The following is a 23,507-nucleotide window of genomic DNA, read 5'->3' as shown; positions in this document are numbered from 1 at the left end:
CGAGAGTCCTGGATTCAAATAAATTTTTACTAACTGAAGTAGGAACTGGAAAGTGAATCTTTCTCCACTTCACATTTCAGTGCCAAGTGACCAGTCTGCTACTGTCACGTATGGCCACTTGGCTACTCTGGGAAAATGTTTATATTCTGTCTAAATATTGAAATATTTACTGTCAGAACAGGAGTGTCATCTTCCCCAAGTGACTGCCTGTGAAAGTAGAAAACTTTGCTTTGGAAATAAAGGTTTTTAACCTTATATATCTTGGGCTCTTATATCCAAAGCAAAAATAAAAATAAGTATTTAATCCTTTTGATTTATAATTCTGCATAATTCAGCATAAAATACAGCTCATGCTGCCTTCATGGAGTTAAGAAAAACATTGCCTTTGGGAAGTATTACCTGAAGGTGGGAGGCGAGATACTATTTTTAGGGAAAGCTTTTTCATTGTTTGTTTTTAATGACAATCTTTGCCTTAAATTCAAAAAACAAAAATGAACACAGGACAGAAACCCTTCACTGTGGCATATCAGGAAGTAAGGACATAACATGTACAAATCGCATTCGTAAAGGGACCTCTTGCAGTTGGGCACAATGTGTGTAGGCTATTAGATTTTGCTCTACATTGACAAAAAATGGGCTTAGCTTCTCTTCTCCACAGTCCTGTCCCTTTTCTTGGCCTAGAACTGTGCAATGAAACCTTGCATGGTGCTCTTTGCATGTGACTATATGATGCTTGTACAAGCAGGGTAGCATACATAGAGCATATGCTGTATATGTGCTATAGCATATAGTATAAGCTATTTCGATATTATGGCATATAGCGTCACAAACTGGTGTATTGCTATAGGACCTTTCAACTTTAAGGATGTGAAAGCATTTGACAAATATTGTTTAGCTGAACCTCATGAGCTACTTTGAAATAAGCATTGTTTTCTCTCTTTTCTCCAAAATAACAAGTTTGGCTGTGGTTTCACACCTAGTGGCACTGAACTGATCAAGCTGAAAGATTTTTCCTTTTCTTGGTTGTTTTTTTTTTTTTCCCCAGTGAAATCAGTTCTTTATTTCAATTCCGTACAATAAGGGCTCTGGCAGCTGTGTCAGCATTACACCAGGTGGTGGTACAAGAGTTCAGATGCCTTCTGTAACTGGGGGGCAGCAGGGTGCTTAAAACTATCGCCAAAGAAATTGTATGAAACAGATTTTGACATGTGGTGAGGTTACTCGTTTGCTCAAAATCCCATTGAAATTGGTCACAGTTAATGGTAGGAGAGCATAGCTGTCCTAAGTCTTTGCATTAGTGACAAGAGTAATCTGCAACAGGAAGGAATATTGCATATGGTGTGAAGGAACATCTTGTCTAAAATTTCCACTTCCCCCTTTGTTTCCATCTGTTTGTGAAATAAGTTGGTTTTTTTCTTCCTTGTTAAATGTCAAGATTCTTTTGAGAAAACAGCAGGGATATATTTGCAACTCACGCACTAATTGCCCCAATTATTTCTGAAAGGTAAGGAGTTTAGTGAAAGCTAGGAAGAGAGATGGGGAGTCAATTAAAAAAAAAAGTTGGTATTTCTTTCTAACGCTTAGGCTTGTGAAGGAAGACTTCATAAGGCTGTAGAGGAGAGACTGAATAGTAGTATTTACTTACCATAGTATTTATTTTTTGCTGTATTGCTTTTAGTTTTCACATAAGCAAAGCATAACTCTTTCTTATTTAGGAAAGAAGAAATAAAACATTTATTTCCACATTCAAAGATGGCTTTGTGTTTGGGGCAGTCAAATGAAGATTGAAGCTGCTTTCCTGCTACATACACCCACATCCTCAAAGAAAAGACTTAAAGCCTAAAAAGACAGAATTTTTCTGGGATGGCTTAGGGGCCAACACTTTAGTAAAATCAGGAAAAATACATTCTAAAAAAGAAAAAAAAACACACAACCAAACCCTATTTTGCAGTTGGGTGAAGAGAATGGGATTAGAAGTCCAAACTGAGGGAAGGTTGGCCACAGGCAAGGAACCGGTTGGCTGCCTGCAGCTCTGCAGAAGATTTAGTGAAATAATGGATTATAAACAGGAGCTAACAAAGTCATACTGATAACTGTGATGGGGAGAGCAAAAATCTATCAGCTTGTGATGGATGAACTGGAAGACCACATACAAGGTACACTATGTTTTAGTGCTAAGGCAAGTCCAGAAGAGAGCACAGAGAAGGTTTAGAGAATCATGGCCAGGCGAAAAGGAAGGGCTGAGTAATTGGGAGACAAAGGCTTCAGATACATCTCTTTTGTGTCTGTGGTGCGGAGGCTGAGAGGAAGACCTTTACATTGTAGCAAGGAAAGGCATTAGAAGAAACTGTCTAAAGATTAAGCACTAGCCTAGGTTGCATATGCAGCTTATTAAATCCTCACTGTTGGAGGTCTTTAATAACAGGTCTGGGCAGGAATTCCTAAAATATGGTCTATGTATCCCTGATGCTGTGTGACCACATCCTGAGAAGTACAGGTCTAAGGTGTTGGGTGGATTTCTCCTTACAGGAAGGGGCAGGTGCTGAGTGGGACTGTGTCCTTTTGCACAGAGGTTGGTGACCAGCAGGGCATAACTGCCTGCTGCAAGTGTATCTAGAAAACAAGCAAACAGCAAACTAAGATAGCTGGGCCGGAGAGATATCTATCTCAACATAATTACTGTTGCTCATCCTACCCTGGGACAGCTCTTGAGGGGCCTCTTAACCCTGTCTTAACCAGGATTCTGTAAGTAAAATTTTTATTTTGCTCTAAATGATGTAAAATTGTAAACATATTATAATAAAGTAACTATTGAACAATGACTCCATTATAGTTTTGTGTCTTCCCCAGATGCTAATGTGGTAACTTTCTAAGCAATAACGAAACTGGAAGGGAAAATGTATAGAAGACATTGGCAAGAACACAGTGAAAGACCAGAATATGCAGTTATAGCTATTATTTTTTGTTTAGAAACACTTCCATCTCCAGCTAAATTGGCCTGTGGCAATGTCTGCACTAAGATTATCACTTGTGCAAACAGTTCTGCTTTATGCTATTATAGTGGGAGATAACAGTATAGATAGGTTTTGTGTGGGAGAAGTCTCACTCTCAGCATTGAGTCTAATTATTTACTTATCTTTCAGTCAGATAATGCTTCAAGAGTTCATACTTGTTTGCTAAAACAGTAATTTGAGTTGTCACCTTGCTTCTTACCTATTAGTTATTATTTCTAATATTTGGAATCATTTCCCATGTGTGACTTCTAACCAGAAAGAACTCCGTCAGTACAAATATACCTTAGCCTTGGATGCCTCACTCAGGAAAACATCATGGACTTTTTAAGATCGCAAAATAACTAGAAAGTTCAGATTTTTTTTTCTTCTTGCTGGAAGAAACTATCAATATGAGGCCACAATTTAGAGGATATTACAAAGTCAGCATGTCCAGTACCCTCAAACAATATAACAAATATTAACAACTGAGTATTGGAAGGAAAAAGGAAAAAAAAAGTAATACCCAAGATCACAGTCTCTTAATCAGATGTATATAAAACACTACATCTGAGCTCTTTGTTAAATGATTCAAGTGTCAGACCGCAAAGATATCAGTACATCTAGAATTTGGCCTCATCTTTTACAGGTCAGCCACAGGATTTACCCTACTCATTGCTGTGTTGTCATGTTGAATATGTTCTACTCACACTATATTGGCAAGGTTTGGCTTTGAGAAGCCCCTCTGGAGTTTATGCAAATGCAACTTTCAGTGGTTTATGGCTCATTTCACTGGGATGGCAAAAATCATCCTGCTGACCCAGAATAACTATTGAGAGATGCTCTAAAAAAGTGAAGCTTTTGAGACTTGCACTGATACAATTTTACATGCTGAAAAAATTTTACATCCATTTGACATTATCAAACTCATGTGTTTTTCCTAGCCTGATTCTCTGAATGTTGTGCCTTTTTTAAAATAAGTCTCAATAATAATAATAATATAGTAAAATTTAACAAAGCTATATGCACCTGAAAACACAGTCCTGATAGGAAAGTATGTATAAGTTCCTGAGGTCTCTGATTTTTGTCCCTTTTCCATGTTTCCTGTTTACAAAAGTGGCTTTGCTTAATGCCTGGCAAATACAAGACCTTTCCTGCTGCCTCCCACTGAGCCTGCCAGCCTGTACAATCAGCCTCCAAGTAGGTCTAGCATCCTCACAGAAACATCTTTCCCAAAGAGAATGTTTGACAAAGAATTGTGTAGCATAGAGTTTACTGGTCCCTTAAGGGATGAGAAATTGTAGTGTTTGCCAAACCAACCTGAAATTACTTTTTTCCCAAACACACTTTAGTAATGAAGTAAAATCAAGTTCATTATAATCAAATTCAAAGTAAACAAGTTCTTTTGTGCTTGGAAACAGGTGCTATGAAATGAAACAGCAATAGCTACCTGCTGCTTTGGCTTAGCTTCAAGATGTTCTCTTTGGACTGTGAACTGAACTGCCAGCATGGTCTGCTCAGGTGTCAGAAATTAAAATTTGCCTCTTTCAGGCATTGTCTTTCCATGTAAAAACTGCTGTTTGGAAGCAAAGTCTTCCTCTATCCCCCAGCTCCCTGAGGATCTCCAGGAGAGAAAATGCATCTCTAGGGAATGAGGGTTATTCTGACTCTTGATAATTAAATCCTGCAAGAAAGTAAGATTTAACCTGTCTACTCATGAATTATCACTGTTGCACTGGTAGCACATGATGTGGGAAGGTCTTTTGAATGCTACTTCTTGATGACAGCCCTAGAAAATCTTAATGTTTAGCTGTCCAATGTTAAACCACTCATACGAAGCACATTTCACTCTGCCCAAGTACTAACCAATCAGATTTACTGCATAAAGACCTCATCAACATACCATCTGTTAGAGCTTGAGAACTGTCTAAAGCATGTTACATTAGTGAAAACATTCATTACTAACTATAGAATGAGATGTGAAGACAGTGACAAACATTGGGCAAGGTTTGTGTGTGGATTTTCTATAATTACAAAACTTAATATGTGCTACCCAGGTTGTTCGATTTAACAGAAAATCCTGTCCTCCAAAAGCTAATTTCTTTCTTCTCTATTTAATAATAATTTCTAAAAATAAATAATCTAGGGAAGAATTTTGTCTTTGCTAGACATATTGGACAGTGTTATAAATATTCTTGTGACTCTTTTCTATAATTCATACCTCAGTGTGGCAAAGATGTCTAGTTGAAACCTTTGGCTTTAAGAACTGTTTCAACACCAAAGATCTGATTCACCATGTCTTTAGTTTATGGTTTTGAAAACTAATGAGTTACAAAAATACTATGTCTTGTACTTGATAAAGCCACAATCTAGCAAGTACAATTTAATTTAAAATACTATTTACTCTGGCTCTATTAAGCCAGATCATGAATATTCTTATTAGCATCCTGGGGTTCTCCCAAGCTGGGGACTATAGTTGTCGTCTTCCCTTATTTTGACAATAGACAGAAAGAGAGAGAAAGCTCTAGCTTTAGTCTTTTTCCATTGCTTTGTTCTTGTGTTTTATTGTCTTTCTGTTCTGGGAATCTCTGCGAGGGGCAGGTAATTTCTTAATGAGAATTAATCAACTAATGCTTGTATCTGGTTCAGTTTATCAGGCAGATGGAGAAGGCAAAAAGAGGGAGGGTATAGAACAAAAGTTTCAAATTCAAAGTCTCAGGTGCAAAAAATAATTTAAATATTTTCTTCTACTGGAAGAAATAGAATAGCTTAATATGTAGTACCAGCACCAATTGGGTATGGGGAAATCATAGCCATATTTCTACAAGACAACTGTAATATTTTCATATACTAACAGAGTAATCTTTAACCACAGACATTTAAAGTACAACTGAATGTCACTGCAATGCTTACATGTCTTATGACAGAGTATTTACTACAGTGGCTGAATTATCTGAAAATGTGACCTTCATTCTCTTCCATGCCTGAAAAAAATAAATTGTATTTATAAAAAACATAAATATATTTGGGTACATGAGTATTTAGATACATACGTTTATGTGAGTATATACTTTCTAGCATTTCTAGCACTGAATTCAGAACTTGTTAACTTAATGGGAAGGTGTAATAGAGACAATTGTCACCATCTTTAACACAAGCTACAAAAGATTGTATGTAGTTCATTGAAGGCAAGCAATGATCCGCCTGTGGATAAGACATATAAGCACATTTTTAAGTACACATTCCTGATGAAGAGCTGATAGACAGGAAAGCTTTGAAAATTTTAAAGACATAGGAAAAAGATTTGCAGGTATATCTGTGGTATTGATATTGCGATGTAAGTTACAGGTAAACCCTATGTCAAAGCATAGCTCCACTTTTTTCTTTTCTGTCCGTCTTCATTCACCTTACAAAGTAAGAGTGTAATCTCCTATTGCTGGTTGTTCCCAGCTTTCAACTGTGTGTTGTAATTGCAAACTATAATCTGCCTTCCTCCCACCACACACCCATGTATCCTCACCCCCTTTCTTTCAGTCTGAGTTCACCAGAGTTAACTACGTATGGGCAGGTTGGACAAGGCTGCTTGAGTATGTGTTGCAGGCACCAGCAGAGATTGGGAACTTCTAGTATGAAAGGTTAAATGCAGCTTGCTGGAAATAAACATTAAGTACTGACATGATGGACACAGTAACATGGACTTAGTGTTTGCTTCAAAATTTAAGGTGGTCAAAACCAGAAAAATACCTGACCTTTAAGGGACAGGCTTGCCTGGGAATATGTTTCATGTAAAAAAAATGGGGGGGAAAAAAAAAAAAAGGAGAGGCTTCTACCTTTTTAGCCACTGACTGAAAATCAGATAACAAAGTACTATATTCTAATGCTTTCCCACTTTATCTCTTAGTGGCAGTCATTGTTTTTGAAAAATCCAGACTAAAAGCTTTTCAAGAAATCTATTTTCAAGCAGTTATTTTCTAATGTTTCCAATTATATTGCATCCTCAGCTTTCGCTGGGCAAGAAGCGGGGGGAAAGATGGATGGCAACTAACTGAAATGAAATGTGCTTTCTAATTACATAATGCTAGGAATGAAAATGATTTGTTATGTTGTGACTTTAAGTCTTCATTTCAGTTCCAATAAACCTTGCATAAAAATCCCCTTATTCTGAAAGAGATTTGTTATAGCAGTGTAGCAGAACGGTTTATTTTAAACAAATAAGATACAAAAACCTATCAGAACTCTGAGAGCATAGGACATGATTCAACAAATCCATAATTTCTTCAAGAAATGTATCTCTAGGGAGAACAAGCTCCTAAGGACTCAAAAAAAATTAAACAATAGTCTCTTCTCATTCATGCCTGCAGGAATGCAGGCTTTCTGTCTTTGGTGCTTGTGTTTTTTCTGTACTTTCCCTATAACATCTCAGTGCTTCATGGCCTCATGAACTTGGTATGTGTGGAGACTGTCACTGCCATTCTGCAGAACACTCTTCTTGAATTTAAAACAAACTGGTCTTCAGGGAATGATTCCAGATGCCCAAAAGAAGTTTGTTAGAAGTTTAGGTACCTTGCTGTACTTTAAATGTCTCTCTGTATTCTGGGAAAATAGCCCCTGTAGAAATTTGACATCCTGAAGAGGTTTATACTTCACAGAACATAGTAACTGAGGAGGCTTTGTGAGCATTAAATCTTGATCTGGTAATGCAACTGAGGATCAAATATTTGAAGTAAAAGAGAGAGGCATTATTCATTAAGCATAGGTTTAGTGGGCTCCTGGTTCTCAATCCATTTTTTGTTGTTGTTATCTTCTAAAGCTTTTGGAACATTAAAAAAATGTATTAACCCATTTTTTTGTACTCTCTTCTCCAATAGATGAGTCCTACGGACTGATGAACCTTCACAGTTTAGTCTCGTACCACTGAGGACAACCCCAGTGTTTATCCTGTGGCATTTTCCAAACTACACACTCTGATGCCTGAAGCTGTAGAAGGTCCAGTGAAACTTCAGAGCCAATTCTCTATCCCACACTGACTTTAACAAATAATAACCAATTTTCAGCAGATCACTGAAAAGTCTACCACTAACTCTTGGTCTAAACTCTGCCATGTTTCAAGTCACTTTCCTGAATCCACAATTAGCTTCTGGGCAATAAATATCCTACTGCAGATCTCAAGAAGACTCAAAGCATCTAAAATATTAGGAAATATCTTGTTTTATAAAACAAAATCTTATTCTAGGACTAGCATCAGAAAGAGCTGCTTTCTTGTCCCTGTAACTTGGTGAGCAGAGGGCATGCAGAACGTTCACAGCACTGATGTGTGTAAGATGCAAGTATCTCCTCTGGAACCCCGCTGGAAACCCTTCTGAAAAAGTGTTGGAGGCTGTTTGGAGTTTAGGCTTGTGGTTTGCCCCGAACTGTGGATCCTTTTAAATAATAGGTCCAAAATGCTATTTATCATACAAATTAATAATTGCAAGGTATTTTGATTCAGTGAGCCTGTCTGTATCCAGATCTACAAAAAAACCTAGGGCAAAGTGGGAGATCAAGGTCAGTGGTTGAAGGAAGGAATGTACAAGGTCAAACTTATTTCCTTTTAATTTATTTCTGTCATTCTAGACTCTCTGAATTCCCTAGGGATTGTTTATAAGCAGTATAAGGTTTTACATTTTCATTTCTCAGTGTAGTAAGGGAAACTTTAGCCTTGCAAATAGCATCTCAATTGCAAAATTGGTTTTAAAAAACTTGACTGCTCTTCTAATAACAGTAGTGGATAAAATCAGTGGTGGATAGAATCAGTAATATTTCAGTTACCCTTTCAAAAAGATTAGACACTGTGAAAATGGTATTTTCAGTTTTCTGAGTCTGATTTATACTAAGGGAAAGAAACATTTTGCAAGATTTGAAAAAGTTGACCTAGAGGTAATATTCTTCTAGGTTTATAATCTTCTCAATAACTAAGCACCACAATATACATCTTCTCGACGATTTTTCTAGTAGAAATTACTATCATTCAATTTCATTGTGTTAAAAGATACGTGCCTATAATTAACTCTCTTTTGACATGAAGAATATTTAAAACATCAAGAAAAACTGCTTTTGACAAGGAGCTTATTTTGTCTTTCCAAACTACTGTCACTGTGATCAGAGATTATTTTCATAAGGCTCTGTGCAAATCACATGCACGCTTCCTTTCTCAGAGTAAAACAAGCTTCACAAAAATCCTGCTATGCCATGCAGCATAGTCAACAGATTGGTTATATTCTTTTAACAAGTGTTATCTAGCAGGAATGCATTTGAAGGACTAGATATGTACATACAGGAGATCTAAAAAAAAAAAAGGAAAAAAAAAAAAAGACATTTTGATAGCCCATTGCCATCACATTTTTACCAGAAGCAATTTGTAAAGAAGCAGTTGAGTTTAAATATGCTAGCTATTTCAGGAGATAAATTTTCAACGCTGTGTGAATGGTTTTACAGCTTGGTAAGGAAAATATGTATTTTGAATATGAACTATATTCTGTGTGAGCTGTAGTCTGAACAACTGTGAACATTTCAAAATGAATCAATTCCAAATTCTCTGTTACTTCCCTTTCCTCATTAAAGGCTTTAAGTCTTGCTTCAGAACCACACAGATATCTTGACAAGTTTAAAAAAAAAAAAAGTCACTGCATGAGAGGGAATATTTTTGTTCTTGTTAAAATTGTCTTGCTAAGTAAATATTGATCAAATGCTGCAAAACCCTGCGGCTGAATTCATTGCATTTGAGGAGGAGGAAAAAACTGCTTCAGGCTACTGTAACTTACAAAACTATGAGGACCAAAATAGGCATGCACTGTACTTTCAGCTGGGATGCTGGTACAAAAAAGAGGAGTTTTGAGCAAAGTCTTTGAACCTATTAAATTCTCTGTCCCTTTTGCAGGGTTATTGATTAGGCCCACTCCAACTACAGATGAAGTCTGCAGGGGAAGAAGTAGATCTTCAGTCTGTCTCTACAGATCTGCTGACATTATGAACTCTGGTAACAGCCATAGCTTCTCAGTGCTTGTGGTGGGAGAGCTGTGCAAGACCTGAGTGCCTTGTTTTGTCTTCTTAGCTCTCTTCTTCCGCGTTTTAAAAATATTTAAAAGCTTATCAAATCTCTTGCCATATCACATGGAGATTTGCCACATCAAATAGATAGTTTCCAATACAAGCTTTGAGCTATGCCAGGCTGGGGCTGCTACCAGCAGCTTACAGAAAAGAGTGGTTAAATGACTGTTCTCCCTGAAACAGGGCTGGGGTCTGCCTGTTTCCACAGAGCTTGGTGAAGGGGGATGGCTCTTGGATCACTGGGACAGAGGGAAGAAGCAGCCTTGTGATCTCCCAGCTCGTGGAGAGATTCATGCTGTCGCTGACCTGCATGACATGAACAGTGGCAGCCACCACCCCACATGGGCTTCCCGTGGCGGGCCAGGATCTGAACTGATTGGGAATAAAAAGAAAGAGTTGGGCTGTGTGTACATATAATATTTCCTTATGTTAATCTCAACAGATTTCTTGTAATGCCATCAGATATGAGAAGCATGATTACTAGCCTCTAAAACAGTAATTGTTTACAGGGCCACTTATTTATCCCCCATTCATCTTAGTGTGAGCACTTATAATCACAATTGCCTATATGCCATGAAACTTACCTCGAAATACTTTGCTATTTCTCTGTCTATTTAATTCTGTCTGCTTCCATGACACTTTTTTCATGCTTCTGTGTGTAATTTTGTTCCCACAGCTTTTGTAAAGGACAGAATTCTCAGTTGCTGAAGTTTGTACTACATGCTGAGGTAGCCTCCCTGAGATTTTTCCACTCAAGGTCAAGCATAGATTCTCTGTAGGTGGTCTCCAAATATCTTGGAAAATTTTCAGGTTCATCAGCAAAGTCTGGGGTTCATACTTCTATGGCAGGAGTATGCTGGCATTCTTCACCATAAGCTTTGGAGAAATTTGGAACTGCTGAGTGCAAAAAGGAGTATTTTCTCCATCTCTTCCAAATAGATGTGGTTAAATTCGGAAGCTGATTATATAAATTAAAGTGCAAAACTAATCTGCAGCTTAATATTGTGTTACAGACAAGGAAATCAACTTTGCTTAAACACAATGGCATGAGTTGCAGACATCTGTTATGTCTACCAAGAAATTAATATCTTTTTAATATTTTTCTGATCAATATTGATTTCTCTGTATCTTTTTTTTTATTCTTACTGATGCACTTTTTTTCAAAATAAGGCATGCAGTTATGTCTTTAAACGACCACAAAATGTTCAGAATCTGATTTTTTTTTACCCCAATGTTGTCTTTGAACATGCTAAGGGAAAAATGTATTGCATTCCTACTGGACTTAAAGGATGGATTTATTGCTGGTATCCTGGTCTGGTTTGGGTTTTAATTTGTTAATACTGACCAAGCTGAAACGTCTTCTTTGCTGGTTAACTGTCTCTCTGTAACACAAACTGTATTAAAAAGGGTTCAACAGTTCATTAGCAAAATCCTGCTTATTTGCTCACTGCAAAAGACAGACTTTACCACAATACAAATGGTAATAGAAAAGCACTTTAGCTGTACAAGTCTACGACACAAACTGGTCACAACACCTAATGAGTTAACATATTTATGCTGATGTCTGGGTAGTTATACACAATTATCTATTGTCTGTGTCTGTATAAACATATATCTATTTTTGAACACTTAGACTTTAATTTAGCACTCTCCAATAGTTTTTTGACTTGAAGTTTCTCCTAAGACAGGTAACTAATAAGGCATTTGTGAAAAGGACAGGTTTGTTTCAGTCTTTGAAGTTGTTCTGTAGCTGTTTAAGCTTTTATAGTTTTAAAATTACAATTTTTTCCTATGCTAAATCTTTCCATATTTGAAATCATTCCCTAATTTGTTAATAACATTTGAGTCATCTGGAAGTCTCAGTAATTTAGTGGCAACAGTAAGAGAAAGCCTATACTAAATATAATTTGCAAGTATATAAGTAAAAAGAGAGAATACAGTGGATTAAAGAAGCTGGGTTTTATTATGTACAAGCAACTGTTACCTATGAAAGTCTCTTGATTTTGTTCAGTCATGCCTTGTAAAAGGCTTAGTATGAAAATAGAAAATTGTCACCTTCTGGTCATAATCTCTTATGAGCTGTTCTTTTCTTGCCACCTTCCTTTGAAATTCCGCTATGCAGCCTTGGAAATCATCAGCAGTGGTCCAGCGCTGACGCTCAGCTTCTCTGTGCTGTGTTCAGCTACTGGCTGTGTTTTCTCTTTTTAGCCAACCTGCTGTAAACTTTAAGGGAAGATGATTTGACTTTCCTGTAACACATTCCAAGTTTGCATGTATTTGACATTTTCAAGATGTGTGGGGGTTTTATCTGTTCTTTCTTCAGTTTTCTGAAATGTGTATCGTTATTACCCACTGTGTTCTGAGAAACATAACTGGATATAGCCACCCTCTTTGGCTTTGATAATGACTTTTCATTGTATTTCATAGTTCTTTACTGGCAATGACAATTCAATCCAGTAATGATCTACATGGAAAAAAGGAAAAAAAAAAGTATATTTTCCCAGGAATTTCATCTGTCTGTAATCTTTATGCTAAACCAGCTTTGTTTTAAAAGAAACATTCTTCCTATTGTGTTCATGTGCTTCATAAATCCTATGATCAATATCTAATAAATAAATAATGACACAGCATGAGATTAGCTCCAAAGAAGGATTAGTACTCGGATTTGTATTAGGAATAATGTCTTCAGTAACTAATCACTTGTAATTATAAAAAAGGAACTGATCTAAAACTTGGAACTCATGGAAATTGCAAAGTCCTAGGCATCAGAGTCGTGACAATCTAAACATGACACCTAAATAACCCACAACAGTCAATAAATTGTATTGTGAAGAATGATGTGGAACAAAAAAGTGAGCAAACATTGGATATCACACAAAATATTAATAAATCCTTCAGAAATTACTCCAAGGCAAAAATGTTAAGCTTATTTTGACAGTTTTACAAGCATTTCCCACATATTACAAGTTTCGGACTAATTTGAGTTTTGAAGTGGGTTTGAGCCATTGTACCTTCCTCAGCCTGCTTCTGTTGAAGAAACGTGGGATCTTCTTTGGGAAAACAGATTCAATATGATTAAGGGACTTTTTTTCCCTTTCATAATTACCAGAAATGAATATATTCTTAAACATAAAATCTGTTCTTCCCTGATAGGAGTTAAAAAATACAGGATATCTATAACTTTTCCAGTCAGGTTTTATATGCACTCTGACTGAACTCCTGAAAGTGATCTTCTTTTGTCTCACTGCACTAGCTTGCTTCTGTTAAAGAAACATTTTGTGGGTGCCTTTGAACCAACAGTCAGTGACATCGCTCTTACTGACTGTGCGGTACTAGTAGAGTTCCTTAGGTTCTTTATTTTAAATACCATTTATACAGCACAATATACAACTCGTTTTCAGTTATTATCTGATATGGAACACATACAGTAATCCCCAAGGCTGGCATCCGTGTACATTTTTTATCACTTTGAGACTCAGCGTATCAGTGTTTTCTGATTGCCTTATTTTTAAGCTAAATTCAGCAAGAAATGTTCCCTGAAGATCTAAATTGTTCAGAAAGGTATTGCTTTGTTACAACAACCAAGCACCCCTTCTCACCCACATGGTCCTGCCTCATTTCACATTATTGCTTTTTTTGCCTATACTTCTTATTTTTGAAATACATAGTAAAGTTTAGTATAAAAAGATCTTTATTTCTCTGCTCCCATTTCTTTACATTATATGTGTTGCATGTGCCAGATCCTTCCTCCCATCCACAAAACCAAAAAAATATTCTCTTATAAATGTAAAAATTATCATCTCATGTAGAATAACAGGGCTCAATTCCTGGGTCAAAGAGTGACTTTCCTGGGAACACAGCTCAGCATCATCTGCCCACCTGAGATTGCTTTCCCCAGCCCAGTGCTGCAAAGCCATGCAGCAGACAATGTTGGGTCTGCTGGCTCATGATCGTGCGTGTCCTCATTACCCACCTTTTGGATTTTTTCAGAAAATTATAAGAATCAAGTTGGTTCGGACTCATTATTTGCAAACTGGGTTTGTAACCACATGACTCAGTGCTGTTTCTAAGCTTCAGGGAAGGTTTAATGCTTGTTTATCATACTTGTGCTGGCTTTCAAAACAACCATGGGTACTTGGGAGCTGGCCAGTGTGATGACATTGTTGCAAATCTGCTGAGTTTCATAGCTTTAAATCACTGTAACTGAAAGAGAAATCTAGAGATTAATGTTTTCCTTTCTTCAGAAAAAGATATCCTTAAGGCTATGCAGTGAACAGAACAAACTTATCATTACTATGTACTGAGCCATGATATAGCAAGCATATCCTTAAGCTCTGAGAAATAGTTCTAGAAATGCATCACCAGATATTATATTAGAAAGCACACATTATAATATTCATTACAGTAGTAGAATGTGAACTGCATGTTATTGTAAAAGAAAATCCAATTTTCTGCCTACTGCCTTCAATTTAGTTTTGACAAGTACTCAATCTTTTGCTGTATTTTGCTTTCTACATTTATCTTCTTGGGCATGTTCTGTAATGTCTGCTTAGGGCAAAAACAATAATCTTTTCACTTAATTTAGAGAAAAAGCTCATGTATTCTCTATGCTTACGAGGTACAACAATATGAAAACAAATCCCAGTTGCTAAAGATCCATTTGACAGTATGAAATAGATTCTGACTTTTTAATTTAAGCATAAAACTGCAGAGGGCATATAAGGGATGCAGATTTACCGAGCTGTACCATTTATTTATGAGTGGTTGCAAGGGAGTGATCTGCAAAAGCCCATATTATTTTACCAATGATGGATGAATCTCAGAGGCTGTAAAAAAGTTGTGTTTGACCCTTGCAGAACAACTCTGGAAGGTACCAAGCTTATTTACCTTTGTTAAAAATCTGAGAACTTGAGTTCATCTCCCTTTCTGCAATGATTATTTCCTCAAAGTGGAACTTAGTTTTAATTAAATTGAAGTTTGCTACTTTGTAATTTATCTCACTGCAAACCATGGGAGGGAGGGAGAGAGGGGAGAATTTCAATAGGAATTCCACCAAATCTTAGCACTTCTGCTGACTTGTGCTTGAAGCTATACCATGTGATCAAAAGGAAACAAGTCTTGCCAAAATTTGAATTGTTTTAGATCTGAGGTTTGGTTTGTTTTCTGTTTTTTCTAAATAATCACCTGAATTTGTCTAATAGTCTTTGTATGGAAATGTCAAAAGAGAATGTTTTATCTTGCTCATGGTAATTTGAAGGGTGGTAAAAATGCATCTCTAATTTTTGTATTAGTTTTCCCTCAGACATAAGTGTAACTTTGGGGGTAAGCTCTTCAATTTACCTAACCCATAAAAACCTCCAGTGCCCTACTCCCCAAGACGTGTCTCAGATTTTAGAAAATTAAACTTGTAGAAATTTTTGCTATACAGCTCGCAGAATCAGGTAAGCTGACCATGCTGACCTAGAAAACCATTTTTTAACCCAATTGCTCCACCTTCTTCCAGAAAATAATCAAATGAATAAAAGGAACTTAAAGTTTGTTCTTTACAGTGCTGTTACATTTGATGTCTTATTCCTTCAAACAGCATGCAGCAGTTTCTTTCCTGTCCCTTCATTTATAATGGGGAATAGCCGAAGGGAGCCCAAGTTAGATTCATTGTTTTTTCCTGGGGTAAGCATCAGGCTGAATACTAGGAGCTACACTATGGCCTTATGTATTAGGGATTGCTTCTGATAATGGCTGAATAATTCAAATTATTCCTTATCTCCTCAAACTTGAAGGAGGCAACAAAGCCTCAAGCGAAAACAACCACAGCCACATAGTTTGTAGAGCTGTTTTTGTAGAATCAAATACTGCCGGAGCCAATTTGATACTTCTCAGACCTCTGAGTTTACATTTTCAGTTGGCAAAGTATATTCTTAAAGTTTAGTAGAGTTTTGTTCCATAGCCAGAAATGTATTTTATTCTTCAGAACCAAATAGTGCAGTCCCTGGCTTGGTAAAATTCCCATTGACTTCAAATATAGTTTGTCTGAGCTGGCCTGTAGGATTTCACCATCTGGGAGCTAGTCTGGAAGATATCAGACATTTGATTTACTTGATATAAATGTCCGATCTGTTTTATGCACTTGTGAGCAATTTAATTTTTCTCACCAAGGCATTCAGTCACTATGGAGATAGATGTGATTTTAGAAACTGTGGTGTCACATATGCTCTGGAGCTCTGCTCTCAGTCAGTACCTTTGCAACCAATTGCAAGTATTTCTGCATGAGCTGAAGATGCCCCAAAGGGTGACATTTAGCCAGCAAGTACAGAATTGTGATTCCACAAATCCCACCAACTTGCTGCATTACCCCAGAGTTTCCCAGAACTCTTTTTGGCTTAAGAATGTCTTCAGACTCTTAGCATTTCATTTATTGGTGTGTCCAAAGGTGCCTCAGTTGTGACAAAGCTGAACATCCTGTGACTGAAGCCTGATTAGGATTATCCAGAAAAAAGATACAGGTTTTCTGTCATTTAAGTCACTGAGAGACTCAAAATTTAGGAGGCCTTTTAAAGCATATTTGCAGAATTAGGTACTGTGTCATCACTGAAAATACTGATGAGACCAGTCATTAATGTGGGGAGAGAAGCCCTCAAACACTCAGTGCCACCTTCCTGCCCTCCTCCCCTCACACACCTCCTTACAGGAACGCTCCCTTGAATGTGCTGGCATGGGTGACTTTCTCACCTAATCTCAATGATACTGATGCCCCTGTGTGAAAAGGAGTCAGGAATAAGGGTGCTAGAATCAAGGCATGCCGCATCAGTGCCTCTGCACAGGTACAGCCTGAGGAAGGCATTCTTGTATCCCTTTGGTCTGAGGAGAGCATTAAATTCTAGACTTCTGCATGTTCTGAAATTGCTGTAATATTAAGATACTCTAAAAGAGCATGATTTCTTTTGCTACTTGATATTTTTGAGTTTGCCACTCCACTTTGAAGTCCAAATTGTTTCAGTTTCCTAGAAATTATTCAGTCTATTTTTTTGCATAAAGCTCTTAATCCTTAGCCAACCTGGAAACGCACAAGAGCTTCAAAACACACTCCTTGGTGATTTAGTCTTCTATGTCTTCATTCTGCATCAGCCTGTTAACAGTCCTCCTCTCATCTGTTGACTTCCATCTCTCTTTGCTGTAAGCTTTTTGCCACAGAAAGCCTCTCTCAGTAATCAATAAGTTTCATATACAGCAATTGTGCCGGATAATTAAATAACTCTATTTGAAATCAATTTAAATCCATCTGACTTTAAGAAATGACAGTTGCTACAGTGTAAAACCAGTGAATAAAATCCTTTTGAATACTTAAATCAATCCGAACTTTGTTTCATCTTAATCTTCAGAAAGCAATTCCTGCAAATGTCAATACTGCTCTAATAGATTAGGTGATGATATCTCTATATATATTAGTTTCAGAGATACACTTATATCAGATCAATTAAACGACTGTAATTGTTGCTTTTCTACACATCGCAGAAGCAGTTTTCTGGCATGGTGCTTGAGATAAGGCATGTATTTACTGCAGTGGTTAAGTATTACTGTTGACATAACTGGATTTCTCCTATTTATTGTGTATTGCAGATATACAGCAGCTACTATAGGTTTATCAGCTAACAGCCAATAATGCTGTATGCCTATAAATAATGGATATTTTTGTATGATTGGGGAGATTATTTTTCTATTGTTTTGTTTTCTCTAGGATCAGGGCCAAATTTGGACCTGTGCTGTACAAATGCCCAGGCAGAGGTAATCCTTTTCCCTTAATCAAAGGCAGAGAGTGGAAAAAAATAACAGAAACCATCTCTACTGAGTCCCATCTGAGTAGCCCTATGCAACAGGGCATCTGCAATATACAAAATTGCTTTGTATCTTTTTTATGTCTGAGAGTCTGCTGTTATCAGTCTATGAACATCAAATATATGTTTCAGTTCACATATTCACAAAAAGGGTTGTGATAAAGTAATGGCTAACATATGTTCCTAAATGGTGTTTGTTTAGCTACCTCTAGTCATCTGCAGTCCCGAATATAAAAGTAACTCTCACAAAATTATTAGTCTTTATATGTGTCTGGTGATAGCGGTCATCTTATCCATCCTGATAGGATCTGTATTAGTAATAAAGAAGAAAGAACAGGAATTAGCAGGTACCACTGCTGTAAGTAGCCAGCTACTTGTCTGGCTCTGAGGGCTCAGATGATTTGCAGTCATTGAACAATAATAATCCACATCACTAAAATTAGTAGAAAATACACAGTATTTGTACCTTGTTCAAAAACTGCAGCTGGCAGAGACAGTTAATTAGTCTGGGGTTTACCCACAAAGCACTAGTTATACCCTCAACTGAAACAATTAACTTGGGTTGTAATATGCTTTTAATAAAACTCAAAGTTCTTAAATCTAAAATTTCATTTCCAGTTAGTATCATAATATGCCTGTGCTTTTAGTGAGAATTGAAAACTGTCACAAATTACATTGCTTCCCAGGTAAAATTATAGTTATGGTAGGGATTTGAACAACAGCTATCTAAAGGCTTTTTCAGAACGTCTGGTGGGCTGAGCAGCTCTCTCAGCTCAAACTGCTGCCGCTGTTAGCAGACAATGTTGCAGGAGGACTGTTTTAGAAATAATTGACAAACCAAGATTCACTGATGATACAAAAGCATCCAGATAAATGAATCTGAGCATGACTAACCCAGGTTGTATTGGCACAAGAGCCGATTGTCTAAAAGCAGAGGAAAGTAAGAAGGTAATGAAAGGTAATTTGGCTATGTCATGGTATCTTTAATACAAAAGGAGACGTACAAAAATCGGAAAAAAAGGGCAGTTGATTCTCACAGGCTATCAGAAATCTTTAGCATTAAAATCAGCCAGGCTAAAGTGCTGAGTGCATTGAGATTTACTAGGGATAAAGAAAGGAAGAGGTTCTGTAAATACATTAGATGAAAAAGAGAATGATGAAATAAGTCAGGCTAGCAATTAATGGGAGAGAAAAACAGTAGATGCCAGGAAGGAAGCATTCAAAGCCTGCCTCCTTCTGTCTTTGCAAAAAGGTTAACAGTGATCAGATACTTGTGAGTCTAACAAGGCTTTAAGAAACAGCCAAAACACATTTATCAAGAACTAATAGTATCAAACTGATTTGATTTTCTTCTTTGACAGAAAGCTTAGACTCTAAGGAGAAGCAGTCAATGTGCTGTACTGGAAATTTGGATAAAGCTTAGTATCTTGTTCACTGACATGTTCATAAGCAATTGATGGAAATACAGGCTGGAGGAAATGCTCCTAAGGTGTAGTGGGATAGTCAATTTGGGAAATTGTAATTGAATAGCAATTGCCTATAGGTCTTTCAAGTATCTGAAAGGGTCTTTGCATTTTAACATATTTCCCCTCTTCATTTCTCCCCTTCTCTTTTTCTTTTCCTTTTTCTTTTGCCAGTGAATGAATAAAGATTAAATAAATGTGTTTTAGGAATTACTTTCTTTATATTTATTTTCTTTGTCAGTGAACAATATTTTCCTAAGGTTGGAGATGCTCAGCACAGGGACTGAAAATATACAGAAAGATTATGTTCCCTTTGTTCAATATCAAGGGAGAGAAGAAGAAAACCAAGATTTCCCTACATTAGTGTATGGCATCTTTGGGGTTTGGCTTGTTGTGGGTTTTTTAAAGTCTTTTAAATTTATTACTCTCCTGCTTAAAAATATGATGTAAAAAATTTTCTTTGTTTTTGGGTTTTTTTTTTTGTGTACAGTTCTAACAGATTAGAGGAGGTCATATCTGTGGGGAAAGGAAGTTGACATCGACTTGTTCTTTCAACAAAACGGGCTGAAGGGGAGCTGATGCACAGCTATGAGAGGCAGGAGGGCTCCTACTAATCTATGTGTCACTCAGAAAATAAGTTCTCGCGCAGAAACTTTCCTGTTGCATGATTTGCGTTAGTATTCCTATCAAAAAACATAACTGCTGAATAACAAAAATTAACATGCCTATGGCTACAAGTAAGCTTTTCATTTTGTTATTTTTGAGCTGCTCATCTCTGTGATTAATAATTTGTCAAAAGGTTTGAATTCTAGACTCAGAATGCTAAATACATTAGTAATTAGAGCTCTGCAAAATAACAATGTAAACGGAATACCCAATGAGCTTCCAGATATGTTCTAAAATGCAAAGACCTTTTGAAGGAAGGAGGAGCAAAGTGTTACAGGACAGAGGGAAAAGGAAATGCCTGTGCCTGGAGTCTGAGCCCTGACAGAGGCATGGGGTCTGCTTCTGGCCTTTTCCTCATCAGGCTCACAGCCTTTGCAAAAGCACGTGGGAAAGGCATGTTTTTGGGGGTATATAAACTGCACCTCCGGAGATGAGAAGCCCCTGGTCTGGGACAGAAGGAGAGGGAAGGGAGGCTGTGAGTTGGAAAACAAGTGGGAAAGGTAAGGTCAGTTGTACCAAAGTCTGTGGGCATGTACCAAAGTTGTTGTGTTTGCCACTTCCAGCTCCAACCTGGGCAATGAATTCCCCTGCTTGCTCACAGCGAAGGAATGGCTCGTTACAGAAACACATTTTCAAAAAATATATAGCATAGCACCTCTTGGAGAACAAGTTTATAAAGTTTTTGTGGGACTGCAAGGACGTTTTAACTCAATAGGAAGTTCAAAAAAATTAAGTTGCCTATCAGTCTAGGCCAAGGATAGGGTTAGACGTACAGAAAAAATGGTCTATCTCACTCTCTGTTAAAATTACAGGAGGTTCACTTGTGTACATGATTCACAACTGGGATGATCTGCTCTCCAGAGACAATAAGCCTTACAGTAGTGAGTTATGATTCAAATTTACATTCTCTCCTGAGACCAGTGAAGGAGCACTGCTGGGAGATCTAGAAAAGTCTAATTCAGATTTTTTAATGTTCTGAAAATCATCCTAATAAATCATAATCATAATAATCCATTCACTTCAGTATAACATGGCTATCGGCAAGATCAAATTCTCTTTTCCCTTACTGGAGTGGAGTGATAATTCTTGGAACTTGACCTCTTGTGATGTATAAGACAGTGATCATAAACAGTAATTGGAGACCATCACCATAAACCTCCTTGGTGATGCACTAAACTGCTGAGACGGAAATATAAGACTAGATAATATTTTGAATGTGAACAGTTGATAATCTCTAAATTGGTGCTGTTGAGATGTTACTTTTACATTTCAGTACTTACTTTTGTACACAAGAAAGTAGAAAAGCTGTTGTTTTATTGTTACATTATGAATTTAAAAAAATCCATGGGGATAAAATGGAAGTGTTTTTTCCTGAAGCCAGCCTGTGTCTTAGTCACTGAAAATTCTGTGGGAATACACTCAGTATTATCACTCATGTTATTATTGTGAAAGCCGGTACAAATTCTCTCCCTAAAATGTGATTGATGGTCTTTCAGTTGTCCATTAGACTCATGACTTTTGAATGAAAATGATAAATTCTCTAAATAAATTCTAGTTTCCTTTTAAAAGGCTAACTCAGGAATAATTACAGTCTACCAAGAGCTGTAGAACCAGTATTACCATCCACTGATATTTAGGGGTTCTGTAAATTGGTATTTTTCAAGCTTTTTATTTACGAAACAGTTGTGAATCTTTTCAAGAAAAAAAAAAATACCAAAAAGCAAGCAAAACAAAACAAAACAAAACCCAAAAGCACAAAACAGGGCCAGTGTTACTGCAATGCTTTTCATTTATGACTGAAAATTAGGCTAAGCTTTTGATAATCGCTCTTGCTTTTATTTTCCTTTATTTTGGTTGGTCATTTGTTTGTTTGCATAGGAACATATGCAGCTGTTTTATTCTCTATCTCTGGTGTGGTGGGTTTTTTTGGTATGTGGTAATTGTTTCATAGTCATCTTCTGATCTCCTACAGTTCCCATGACCATGGGACATGACAAAGAGAAACACTGCTAACACGTTAGCTCTTACATCTGGTGCTTCTCTACTTTAGATGTGAACTCTTAGCCCAGCTGTACACCAGTTAAGCAAAAAACCAGTAGCTATTATATTAAGATAGAAGGGATAACCAATATGACTGAGCCTCTTTTGGAGGTAGCTAAGTGAACATTTCAGCTACTCATGCCTGCATAGCTTTTTTTTCTCTATCCTGTTGGTGAGGTATTCAGTGGCTTTCTTTAACTTGTTTTATTTTTAAATTAAAGAAATCACAGCTGATGATTTGTGTCTTGGTCAGTACTTTTCTTTTCTGAATAATTGCCAGAGTCAGGTTAGTTTTGGACATTTTGCAGAACTCCCTTGGGTGCAGAAAAGACGGGTGCTGGTTCAGATTCATGTAGTGAATACCTTTTGCTTGGACTTCTCCAGAAAACTAAAACATGTTTTTCCCTGATTTTTGCAGAGATCCTGCAGTGCTGATTATTGTTCCAGTCTCTGGGAAGGCAGCTGCAATGTGCCAGCATACTGTGAATTTCAAGGTGGTATGGAGTGCCCTCCCTCCCGCTGAGAGGCTCTCATAAAAATAACTTGACCTCAGTAAAATTACCCAGCAGGCCTTGGTGAAAATGAACAGGGTAGACCAATTGTTAACATGATGATGTCAAGTGTATCATTCTACATCAGTGTAGCTGCTATTGCTGCCATCAACGGAAGATAGCAAGAAGGAAACTTGGGAGAAAAAACTGCTTTTCCATCTACTTCAGCCTTTCTGTCCACATTAGAAAAACAAAACCAACCAAATAAAAACCAGTTAATGATACCCTTACAGTGTAACATAAAATGCTGATGTTTCTTTCACAGGTTCGATCCTTGCTGTTGAGTGTAAGAAGCAAAAATATTCCAGCTAAGGAATTCCACAGTTTGCTTATTGAACAAACCATAATTAGTGAGTTACACTAATTTTCATTGTTAGTATTCTAGGACCTGTAATACCTTAATTAACAGACATTTCTAGTTGTTATTGGAGAATAAAATAGGAAAACTGGTAACTACCCTGTCTGCTCCTCTGTTTTTAGGATATGTACAAGTGTCTTGCCAACTGTACTCTAGAAACTGTAATGTAAAAAGGTAAATTCTCACCCTTTAAATAAATATCTTAATTATTGTAATATTCCATGCTGATAAATAGTGTCTTCTCTGTGTATTTTCATAGTCCTGATTAGGGTTTGCTACCCCAGATTTTTACTGGGAAACATTATGCAGTGCTATGGAGCCCATGCTAAGGTAGATTTATATTGCCAGGAACATCACTGTGCTGCATTGCTCATTTCATGCACAGGAAACAGGGTGGGTTTTAGGTAGCTGCATGTGTGCACCTCTGCATTTATCAGGCTGTCTCTGTATGTTGTATACCTCTGCTGTCATGCACAGTAGGATTTCTGGATATCCAGCAGTCTGGCTGGAGGTGTGGCCAC

General features: G+C 37.1%; 1 long non-coding RNA gene across 1 annotated transcript in view; it reads left to right on the top strand.

The window, feature by feature from the left end:
* LOC142033348 (uncharacterized) overlaps window positions 1-23,072 on the top strand; it is a 171,248-nt gene extending 148,176 nt beyond the window's left edge. Inside the window, exon 4 of the long non-coding RNA XR_012651146.1 lies at window positions 22,496-23,072. This is a non-coding gene — a long non-coding RNA (uncharacterized LOC142033348). The remainder of the gene's footprint in view (window positions 1-22,495) is intronic.
* The last annotated feature ends 435 nt before the right edge of the window (window positions 23,073-23,507 follow it).

This window comes from Buteo buteo, chromosome 7 (genome assembly GCF_964188355.1).
Source record: "Buteo buteo chromosome 7, bButBut1.hap1.1, whole genome shotgun sequence".
Classification (NCBI taxonomy): Eukaryota; Metazoa; Chordata; class Aves; order Accipitriformes; family Accipitridae; genus Buteo; species Buteo buteo.
The sequence above is the reverse complement of the archived record's forward strand: the minus strand, read 5'-3'. Positions and strand labels throughout refer to the sequence as shown.